A 12,830-nucleotide genomic window follows, 5' to 3' on the forward strand; every position below is an offset into this window, starting at 1 on the left:
ATTGCAGAGAAAAATGAAAATGAACATATTTTTTTAATAATTACAAAATTATTATAAAAAGAAACAAAAACAAAAAGGGATGGAGCTAAAATTTTAAAATTAACTTCTATTCTACTCTTGACCTCCCATTATTCTCCATTATACTGTTCACTGCATTTCTTTTCTATTTAATATGATAAACTATACTCTGCGTATCACTGATTGCATAGTATATTTGGATTCGCTTTAATTTTTTTTTTTAAATTATTGACTTATTGATTGAAAATTTTAACAAACGCAATTCATCTGGAAAAACATACGGTTTGAAAGCCAGAAAATAGAAGGTAAAGATTGGGCTGACAATCTAGGAAAAAAGTTTTCTTCTTTATGCTCTTTCCCTGGAGACTATGCAATTCCTACAAGAAGATTGGTCAATTTGTGCGTAGCAAAAGAGTTGGTGGAAGAACTGAATGATACTCCTAAACATGTTGTAATGAATTATTTATCAAAGCTGCAGATAGACCTCAACTTTTTTATGTTTTTTCTTCGTATTTGAATTTCGTATAGTAGGGGAAAAAAAGGCAAAAAGAAAAAAATAACAAAATTCTTGGGACCAAAAACAAACAAAAAAGGAAATAAAAACAAAAAGTACAAAGTCTTTTGGGGTCAAAGCCCGCAAAGCAAGTTAAAGTTAAACAGCAATGGAATGGGTCATTTTTAACTCATTATTATCCTTATGCCTTTTCTTACCTAGTAAGTAAGTCTACAGATCCAACCACAACTGGTTCAATCCACCTGAACCAGATTAAAGTATGATGAGTCATCTACTTTCTATAAAAGGGCTTGGTGATATATGCTCTTTCCAGAAAATGCTTAATAAAATGATGTTTTGTTTAACTATTATTGATCTGAATTTTGATGTGTTTGATTAAAAAAAAAATACAAGAAAAACAAAGAAAAAAAAAGAACAAGAAAAAAAAGAAAAAGAAAATGAGGATTGAATTTGAACACGCAGAAAGAACATAGAACATGAACATGTTCTTCGAAAAAATAATGAAAGTAATAAAAAAGTTAATTTTATTAATTTTTAAAAAAAAGTTAGAGGAATTTTGTTTTTAATTTTTTTATGTGGCTTTTATTTAGAAAAGTTCCCACAACATTTTCACAATACTTTCACAATAAATCATAAATGGTAAATTGTTATTGATTCTAATTTGAATTTACAACTTAAATTACTTTTTTGTTCACCAATAATAATCAATAACAACTAGTCACTTAGAATTTGTTATGAAAAAATTGTGGACATAACATTTCTCTTTTATTTATTTATTTAAATGTTGACATGTAATTTTTTTTATTGTTAATTAAAAATTTTAATATTATTTTAATGACCATATCAGCATCTAATGTGCCAGCAGTGCACTCCGTCTAACACATAGTCTATTTCCATTAGTAAGATGATGGTAGAGACTAAAATGAGAATGATTTTTCGATTTTAGGGACCTCATCTGGGAAAAATAGTGGGGACCATGACAGAAATTGGTCCAAAATGTAAGGACTAAAAGTATATTTATGTCAAAGATTTTGTTAATAAATGGCCAAAGGACAATGGTTAAAATATATTTAATACTTTATATTTACATCCATAATATTTTCACAATAAATTATAAATAGTAAGTTATTATTGGTAAATAAAAAATGATGTTAATGGTGAGCCCAAATTAGAATCAATAACAATTTGTCATTTGGAATTTATTGTGAAATTATTCTGAAAATTTTATTGACATAGTATTACTCAAATAATTTTTTTATACATTTTTCAAAAAAATAAAAATAAAAAAGAGAGTCAAATTGTACAAATATATTTAAAAAAGTACACATAGTGTGCGTTTCTATGTTTTGCTGAAAAATGGTGGGTCTTGTGCACTGTTCATGGGATCCGTAAGTACGTAATTTAGCAAAAAAAAAAAACCTTTAATACTGGGTCCCATATGGCACTATTCATATTTAAAAATTATTTTGCTACAGTGTTTTCAGTAATAAGTTTTCAGTTTTCAGCAAATAAGCGGTATCCAAACAGACATATAGCGTTCATTTGGGATCCGCTAATTTTGCTGAAACTAAATTTTTTTTGCTGAAAGTACTGAAGATAAAGGTAAAATTTAGTTGAAATAGTACAGTGAGACCTATGAATAATATAAAAAAATTACAGTGAGATTCATAAATAGTTAAAAAAAAAAAAAAAGTTGAATAGGAAAATAAATTGACAAAAATAATCTTCACTAAGCGGACATATAATCACTATAAGTTTATATGCATGAGTCAATGAATGACGCCTATATTATTTAAAATATATATATATATATATATATGCACTATAGTTCATATATTTATAGATTTTTAACTTTTACCCAGGAACCATTATAAAAAGAGCAAACCCAAACAAAAACAGATGGGCATGGCGTACAAAGTACAAACAGAAACAAACAACAAAAACACAAATATGTGACTCTGTCAGCGAGGCCGAGGTGTAAGTCCAAATGGACCAAATCCCAATTCCCAACAAGGAAAGGCCGAATGTACAATTTGTACATTGTACATTCGGGGCTCTTTGTGCTCCTTTTATAGAAACAAAGCGTACTTTTATTTATTTATTAATATATATATATATATATAGAGAGTAAAACTTAGATACAGTATCTTACATACTATGCATTAGGTTCCCTTTCTAAAAAACTGCCATGGAGCCATTTCACATATATTAGCAAACGGGCGTTAAAACTACTACTTTCTGTTAGAAGAATCAATTAATCTAGCATTGAACTTCAACACTTTCTCTGTTCGTTCCCACAGCTTTCATTGAAGGATCGAAATTAGAAGAGGATGAAGGTCATAATCATTTTAGCAACACATTTACTAACCCATTTCAATAGGAATACCATCTAATTGACTAAATCACAATACTTCTTGGCACAACCCACAATATACCATTTCCAGCCTACCATAAAGCCTTCATTATACCCAGATACATCATGTCTTGACAAAATCTCAATCCATTATTCAATGTCCTTGCAGAATCCTTTGAAACTTCTGAAACTTTCACAATTTTTCACGTCATCACTATTTTTTTTATTCTTTTTTTTTTAGGTTTTATATCTTATATATTTATTATTTATATTTTTTAATATGATTTAGAACTTTTAAGATGTATTCAAAGGCAAACACCTCCTCTCATACAATTTTTTATTTTGTTTTGGACTCTTCCTTCTCTCATTCTCTAATCTTTGGGTCACTACATCACTGTTAGGGTTTTTTAATTATAATTTTACTATGTCTTCCTAATTTTTCAAATTTCAATTGTATCAATTTGGTCCTTAACCTTTTCAGTGTCGTGTTAATTTGGTACTGCCGTTATCACATGGATGGAAAAAACTGATATATCAAACTGAATGATAAAAATTTATTTTTTATGCCATATCAGAAGCCAACTATACCACCACGTTAGGTTTTTTTTTTTTAACCAAATTAAATCTAAGAGATGTGATAACCAAAATCTTGGTTTTTGGGTTCTACTAATTTTTATTATTATTATTGTACATGACAGATGAAGCATGATCTATTCTTCCAGCTTAGGAAACGATAAATTTTTATTTGGTATGTTATATATAAATTTATTGAATTTGGTTTGGTTTTGAAGTAGAATTTGGGAATTTTATAAATTTTGAAGTTTTTAGTCTTGGAGTTTTTGGTATTTGCATCTTAGTAAGTTGATTTTAATTCTTCACCTTAAATGTTTTTTATTTAGGTTTGTAGGGACACGATTCTCAAACGGCCCAACAAGGACGTTGGGCTCGCACGTTATAGTTCCCTCACAATAAGATTTGTAGAGAGTGGGCTTAAAAGGCTAGCGTCTGGTCACGGGGCGTTGGTCCAAACCGGACTTTAGGGAAATTCATATAAGAAAAGGCTTCAGCCTGGATATCCAAGCCCTACAACTTTGTATTCTCGAAGGATTGGACTCCTCGGATCATATCCGAGCAGCACTAATGCCTTTCTCCGTTTACCCGGCGGTGGGTTTTTTGTGGTGGAGTACTTATATTATCCAGTCATTCTCATCCCTGGAGTTTTTTCCCAGGAAGTGCGATGGGGCTCCCCCTCTCTTCGTTACCTTACGTTTTCTTTTATATTAGCCTACGTTCGTTGTCCTTCGTCCACGTGTAGGGTCGACTTTTCCAGGACAGATATTTGTCCCGTCAATCTAATCCCGAAATGGTTGGAGATGGTCAATAAAGCCTAAGAATCTGGTTCTGTCAGGTGCAATGTCATATCAATGAAGGGTATTAAGGACTATTTCCCCGAGATATTTTCTGATCTTTTAAGTTTGCTTGTATGCCACTTTCATCAATGAGACTTTGGGTCTGCCGAGGACTAAGCTGTCCTTGGCTGTATCTTCGGGCCACTTTGGGCTTACTATTTTTGAGCTTGGGCCCTGGCCTCCTTCAGTTTGGGGCCTGTGGACTCCCCATAAGCGAGCGGGCCGAGCCCACAAACTATTGTGCCCCACAAGGTTCATGTGATTTTTTGTTTTCTTATTAAAAGTTATGATTTTTGGTTGATTAATTATTTGTTTGGATTAATTTCAATTAATTATTTTTTTGGATTCAACATAAAAGATAATGGAATTAGGTATTATAATTTTGATATTGTTCTATGTCTTGAATTTTCTATATTGTTATTACTACGAGAAAGTCATATTGCTACTCAAATTTGAAAATTGGTGTATCTTCCTCATATCATGGTCTTTGTTTATATATTTGTAGTTTATATTAGTTTTGAGTGTGTGTGTATATATAACTATTGAGAGTTTTGCTTTATTAATTTAAGAATTGTAAATTACTTTGTAGGTTTCGGTAACTATGTACTTGAAACTTAATAATGTTCAATGTTAGACAACACTTTTAAACTATGGAAAAGTATAGAAGTTAAATATTTCTTCATTTTGAAAAAAAAAAAAATACTAACTAGCAAAATGTTTATTTACTCATTGTTGGATCTTTTTTTTTTTTTTTTTCTCAGAGTCAATATTTTTTCCATGCATTACACAGGTTAGCGACTAGTTTTATTGATTTTAGTTCATTGTGCTTCAGCTCTTTCTAGCTACTTTATTGTGCCTAGATTTTAGAATGAGGAAAAAAAAAATGTGACGTTTTTTTTATATGAATTTAAGAACATATTTTATTGATCATCGTAGTAAATCTTTGAATACAATATCCAACAACAAATGTGGTCTTTCTTCAATCCTAACATCAATACTTACAAGAGTATGAGCTTTGTGAGCTTGAACCCATGTAGTTGTATTATGTGTGTATTTGACATTAGTTTATTTAACTTTTTGTTATTGTTTTTTTTTATTAAAAGTGTATTAAAATATACTTGTATTATAAAAAAGTAGTAAATTTTTTTTTTTTATTGGTTCGGTAGATTATTATTTGTGAGTCTCACAATTATGTTTTTGGTAAAGAAAAATTAATACAATTAATTAAATACAAGTCTCACGCTATTAATATTCTCAAAATGTCAAGTACTTTTTTGCTTATTGTATGTCTCATTTTTTTAAATTAATAGTACTTTCAGCAAAAAACTGAATAAATTGTTTTGAAATCAAAACTAAAGACTAACTATTGCACTTAAGGCCCATTTTCGAAAGTGGCCAAAATGTGATCGAGCTCTTTCAATAGGTTGCCACAAAGTATATCATGTCACAGAGCATTTCTTAGGTTTAAACCATGCTTAACACGCTCAAAGCTCGATTCATAGTTGAAATATGCCAAATTGAGCAAGAACTGAGAAGAATAGGCCCTTCATTGTTGGGCTCATTTATGAGCTTTACAAAGATTAATACCCAAAAAAAGTAAGAAAAAAATGGGAAGGAAGAACAGAGATTCGGACCAAAGGACCTTCAACATTTCAAGTAAACTTGGGTGATTTTGAAAGTGTAATTTTGGTATTGAGGTGTAATAAAATTGTTCTTCTCTTTCTGGGTTTCAGAATAGCTTTTGAATCACAAAAATCAGACTTGAAATGAGATTTTGTAGTCTATTTTAGTGAAATTGAGTCGTTTTGGGCCCAAAAGGATTGGCATGTAGTCCAGTGGGCTGGTTCTTTTTCTTTTTCAAATCCAGTTGGCGAGTCAACCCGTAGTCAATAGGTAAAAATTGGGTCAAGGTTGACGACAAACACCCAACGATTTGACAGATTTGTCATCTAAATTGCATTCTAAAAACGACAAGCCATTTAGTTAAATTTTAGGTGCATTACTTAATCCTAGGAGTTAGGATGCGTTGTTTTATTCTTTGAAAATTTTTGAAAAATGTTGCGTTTTTGTCTTTCTTCTTCCTTATTTGTTGGACGTAAATAAAATCACTTCTTGGCTTTGGAAATTTTATGTACTAGCACGTGATGGAATTTTTGTGTTTACCCAAAAAAAAAAAAAGTTTGATTTCAAATATACTTGGAGCTCTTTTACTCGAATATATTATGTGACAATTATAAATATCATTTATGTATAGGTTTAGTTATATAACTTTTCTAATTCTTTTTTTAAAAAAAACTTTTCTAATAAATCATATAACTTATTTTAAATAATATATATACATTTTTATGTAATAGATAGGAAAAGATAGTCTCATTCATATTGATTGCCATCTAAATTCACATATTTATCTTGTGAGGTCCAACGGAATATTTGGGCTTGGCTCCACTTGAAAAAATAGTCTATAATTACAATCGTTAGGCTCTTTTGTAATTGTACGTTGGTTATATAATATATTATAAATCCAATTTAAAACACTATTATTACTATTTTCGTGTGTATTCTAATAAGTATTATATGAACTTTAATTTATTAATAAAAAAATGAACTAAGAAAACCTCAGCCGGTTTTGTAGTAAGATAAAATCAACGCATGAGTTGCACGAAAAGGAATGAGAAATACAGACCAATAGGAAGCTTTGGAGTAAAATCACACCATGTTCATTATTCTATCAAACAGAGCATTACAAAGCATAACAGATCAACACAATACAGTTTCAGCCAAAGAAAAAGAAGATAGAAAGCAAGACATTACAGAGAAAGCAAGACATTACAGAAGAAGCAGAAGCAGGAAACTGCAAACCTAATAACACAGACAATTTATTTTACGTAATCAAACTAACCAACAGAAGCATACCATGGACTCCACTCTGTTTCAACTTTATGTGTGAACGTGATTTTCTCCAGAACAAGCTTTAAAATAATGATGTGATGAAGATGAAGCCTACATATATAGTATTGATAAAGATTCAGAGAGAGTTGACGTTCAGAGTTACAAGTTGGATAGTGTCTTGGCAGCTGCATGGTAAAGCCATTGGATAGTGCACATAAGCTTTGAATCCTTTTCCTTTAAATATGGTTTTTTTTTTTTTTTTTTTTTGTGAGAAACCGAATATGGGGTTTTATAGGACTTTAATCTAATGCTTTGGCGTTGTGCACATGCTATAAGTAGTAGTGTACTTGATAAAGGCTCAAACATAATTGTCCATTGTAATTGTTGCAACTTTGCAAGTTCATTCGAGTGTTCTTTGAAGTTTCCTATCTAAATCTAAATGCTTCTAAGTTCTATAACTTGTATTCGGACTGATTAATATCTGCTAATAGTGGTATTTCCAATTTCTTTCTAAAAGAGAAGGTTAACTGGACCTATAGTGGCATTTAAGAAACGCCACTATATGCCCATTTTGGCTATAGTGGTGTTTGTACCGTTATAGACCTATAGTGGCGTTTATCAAACGCCACTAAAGCCTTTTTAAAAAATAAAAAATTGGTCTATAGTGGCGTTTACAAACACTACTATAGGTCTGTAGTGACGGTACAATAGTGGCATTTCACAAACGCCACTATAGACTCTACAAATGGCACTATAGCCCGAAAACCACCAAAAAAAATTAATTACCAAAAATTAAAAGAATTATTTTTTTTGACGTGAAAAAGTTTTTTTTAATTGAATTAAGATTGTAATTAAATTAATATTACAATTTTAATTAAATTAAAATATACAAAACAAAACAAAATACACAAATAAAACAAAATACAAACACTATAGCTATCTATCCAAGCAAATTCAAAATGAAACACAAACCCACCTAAAAAAATTCAAAATCAAACGCAACATGCTCACATCCAAAATTTTTTTTAAAAAAAAATGGCAACTCCAAATACAAACCCTATAGCTATCCTAGCAAATTCAAAATGAGACACAAACCCACCTAAAAAAATTCAAAATCAAATGCAACATGCTCACATCCAAAAGTTAAAAAAAAAAAAAAAAAAAAAAAAATAGCAACTCCACCCCACGAAGCAAAGTTAACAGCAAACAAGGAATAGACCAAAACAATCATAATTTTTTTTTTTTTTTTAAATGCTTACCTACAACTATACAACCAATGGCTTCAAACACTATCCACAAAAGAGAAAGAAGAGTGAAAGAATCAATTTAGGTGTGAAGTGAAAGAAGAGTGAAAGAAAAAGAAAAGAAGAAAGACGGAGGAATGGAGATAAGGGAGAAAAAGAAGGAAAGAAAAAAAAAATAGAAAGGAAGTCTGAGACTTGGTGTGGAGAGTTAAGGGAGAAAAAGAAAAAAACAAAAAAAACAAAAAAAAAAAAAAAAAAAAAAAAAAAAAAAAAAAAAAGAGAAAGAAAGTCTGGCTTGGCGTGAAGATAAGGGAGAGATATGGGGGGTGGGGGGGGGGGGGGGGAGGTTAATGATTTTTTAAAATATATATATATATATATAAATGATATATCCACAGTATTTTCAGAATATTTTTACACCAAAATTTAAGTGGCTAGTTATTACTGATTGTTATTGTTAAGGCAAAAAAGTAATCTTAGTGTTAGGTTCAAATTTGAACCAATAACAACTAACCACCTATGATTTGTTGTGAAAATATTGTGAAAATGTTGTGGACGTAGCATCTCTCATACATAAAAAAAATAATATATGTATATATATAAAGAGAAATGATATATTAACAACATTTTCACAACATTTTTACAACAAATTTTAAGTGACAGGTTGTTACTAATTGTTATTGTTGGGACAAAAAAATAATCTTAATGTTAAGTTCAAATTTGAACCAATAACAACTAACCGCTTATGATTTTTTGCAAAAATGTTGTAAAATTATTGTGAACGTAACATCTCTCATTTAAATATAAATATATATATTAATATATACATTTAAATAAAGAGATGGGTTCAAGTTACACCTGGTGTAACTTAACAAGAGTTACACTATTTGTAGACCGTAGATTTGTAATTGATCTAATAGTTAAAAAAAATAGCATTAAATGCTAATTGACTTACACCTCATTCACTTAATTAATAACAATTTTGTTTCTCTCTCCTTATTTATTATTTAAAACCTTTTACATATACTCCTTTTTTTTCCAATAACTTTACAAATATATTTGCAATATATATATATATATATATATTTTTTTTGGGTTGAGTTCGTACTACACATTTCCCCAGAATATCTTAAATATTCCTATTAGATCATTTTTAAGTAAACCTTAGCTTTGGAATTGTTGTGCTTTTTTTGCAGACTTGTATGGAGAGTGGATATAATTGTTGTTGTTAAGACACAATGGGCTTATTCTTTCACATAAAAGAAACTCCATGGCATTACCTTCACATGTTTGTAGTTGACAAGTTGTCTCCTCTAGTGTGCTGCTCATTGTTTCAGCCCAAATAAGTGGTTGTTTTGCCAAAAACACGGGTTCGTTGGTGTTACTATTTTTCCCATGAGTATTGCAATCACCCAATAATTTTTTTATTTCTCATTCTCTTTAGTCAGGTAATTTTAGTTAGACCGATCTAAATTATATTCTTCACTTTTAACCCACAAATTTTGTAAGATGAAAAGTCTGTCAATTGTGAACTTTAAACATAGCTCTCACTCATGAGAATAGGAACCCTGTTTTGGGTATAGTTGAAAGTAGATTCACTTGAATTTGCTGACAAAGTTTAAGGTTCAAGTTTATAGGAATAGAAAATTTAGCTTTGATACGAAAATTGTTGTGTGCTGGCCAAAAAAGAATTTATTTTGGTGGTAAAAAAGAGCACACGGGTTGTCTGTGTAGCCTATTTGCACTAGTGTCTTTTATACTCTCATAAGTCTTCAAATACATCAGCAGATGGTTCAAAATATTTCCATGAGTTCCTGAGTGTACGAAACAGAAAATGGATGCGAGTGTCATATTTTACTTCTCGAACTAAATCCAGGTCAGAAGCCCAATTAATTTTAGTCATGGAAGCTCTCTTCAAACTTTTGCAAGACATTAGATGGAAAGCCTAGTTAAAGGCATCCAAATAGCTCGAGGAACCCAGCCACATCCCATTTACAATTGCGAATGATAGACACATCTTCTAAAGGGACAAAAAATCTAACAGAAATTAGATTAGCACTAATGGCATCGAGTAAATTACAAGCTTGGTCAATCATTAGATTGAAAACTGCTGAGGGAAATACAGAGTACCTTGGTCTCGCATTGTCTATGTGAAGATTAAATTCTATCTCAGATCAAAAAATTACAAGCTTGGTCAGTCATTAAACAACACTTAGCCATTTATTTATTTTTAAGGAGACAGGATATATATTCACAATTGATAAGACTATAAGAGTATGACCAGCTTAAAAAGAAGGAAAAAAAGAAAAAAGAGTAGTATGAACTCAACCAAAAAAAAAAAAAGTATTGCAAATATATTTGTAAAGTCATTGGCAAAAAAAGAAATATATGTAAAAAGTTTTAAATAATAAATAAGGAGAGAGAAACAAAATTGCTATTAATTAAGTGAATGAGGTGTAAGTCAATGAGCATTTAATATTATTTTTTTAACCATTAGATCAATTACAAATCTATGGTCTACAAATGGTGTAACTCTTGTCAAGTTACACCAGGTGTAACTTGAACCCATCTCATAAATAAATATATATATTTATATTATATTCAAATATTTTGGAATATGATATTCCATAGAATATTCTGTGGCATATTCCATTACGTATGCTAACACTCTTTCAGTCCTTTTTTTTTTTTTAAGATGCACTTTTGGATCTATAGTGGCGTTTAATAAACGCCACTATAGGTCCTATTCAAAACACAACTATAGGCCCTTATTTTAAATTTTTTGCTGGATTCTTTTTCCTAACATTGTTGTTGTTGGTTTTTTTTTTTTTTTTTTTTTTTTTTGTGCTAGGCTATAGTGTCGTTTGACAAACGCCAACATAGGCCCTACCCAACCAGGGGAAAATAATAATAATAAAAAGTACCTATAGTGGCGTTTGAAAAACGCCACTATAGGCCCTTGTAAGACCATGACCTATAGTGGCATTTTAAAAACGCCACTATACGTCGTTGGAAACGCTACTATAGACCTATTTTTAAAACGCCACTATAGAACACGTCAAACACCACTATATCTATGCCTATAGCAGCGTTTATAGAAAACGCCACTATAGGTCCAGTTTTTTGTAGTGATAGTTTTTATAATTTTTTTGAACACTCATATATTTTTATTTACTACTAATTTTTTCTTAATCTTTGAGATGAAAAAGAATGCAAGTCACATGAGATATCAATTAGGAAGAAAAAAAATATTTTTTTAAGAAAATAATTAGAATGATAGTTTCTTTAAATGATTTTTTTTATTGGTGTATTGCTTTGTTATTTATGAGTCGAATGATTTTTTATTGGTGTATTGCTTTGGTATAGTTTTAGTTTACTTTTATTAAATTGATTTGGTATAGTTTTCAATTTTTCACAATGGTAGGTACACAACTTTTATTTTAAAAAATTATTGTTAATTACCTTTTAATTCTAGAGTTTTAAGTATGTTTTATATATTTAAGACTTTTTTTTTCACTTAAATAGTTACACTTTAACATTTCTAAATACACTTCATTTAAATCTTTTATTTGTTACCACCATTTTTTTATGAATATGGTTAAACATCATATATTAAGCTGATTTAAGAAAATTTTATTTCAAACTTTGAAGTACTACTTTAAACAAAACCTACCCTAGCCTCTAAGGTCTAAATAAAACTCTATCAATACTTTGGAATTTCTTTACCCCATTTTGATTAGGATAGTGCACCCATGATTATCTTATCATCTTCCACGGTCTAACATATGGTTGGGGTAACCACTTTTATGGTTTAATTGCACCTCCTTAGGTGCTTAAAGTGCTTAGAAGTGAGCAAGGTCTCTAGTTTGAGAGCTGGGGCGGGTAGTGGTGGGGTAGACTTAGGAATTTCTAACTAAAAAACGAGAGAGAGAGAGAGAGAGAGAGAGAGAGAGAGAGAGAGAGGAAAATGTTGGCCTAATGGAGCCTTAGAGGGACACATGTATGTTGTTACAATAGATGAAATTTCTTTGAATGTTTTTTTTTAGGGATATTGAAATAGCTACAGGTATAGACACGATTTGAGGCCCAAGCCAAAAAGTGTATGAGTCTTGGTCCAATGAGCGCAATACAATGAATTTGTAGAAAATGGGTCAAAGAACTAGATCCTAGTGAATTGAACAACGGCTAGTACTGGATTAGAATGATTATCAAGCACAAATAATAGGCATTGATCTTAATGGACTTTCAGTCCAAGAAGGCCACAATCACCGTATATTGATCACAGTGGAATATTAAGACAGTTTAGATTACTATCTCTCTTTTTCTCCCCCCCACTTTCATGGGGACTCTTCCACATTATATAGTTCCTTTCTGATCATCTGGACCTTACACTTGTTGATCAT

The 12,830-nt window shown here is 30.5% G+C and overlaps 1 protein-coding gene across 5 annotated transcripts in view; it reads left to right on the top strand.

Annotated features, from left to right (window-relative positions):
* LOC126724745 (probable disease resistance protein At4g27220) overlaps positions 1–12,830 on the top strand; it is a 94,266-nt gene that overhangs the window by 7,237 nt on the left and 74,199 nt on the right. The window lies entirely within an intron of this gene.

Source organism: Quercus robur, chromosome 5 (assembly GCF_932294415.1).
Source record: "Quercus robur chromosome 5, dhQueRobu3.1, whole genome shotgun sequence".
NCBI lineage: Eukaryota > Viridiplantae > Streptophyta > Magnoliopsida > Fagales > Fagaceae > Quercus > Quercus robur.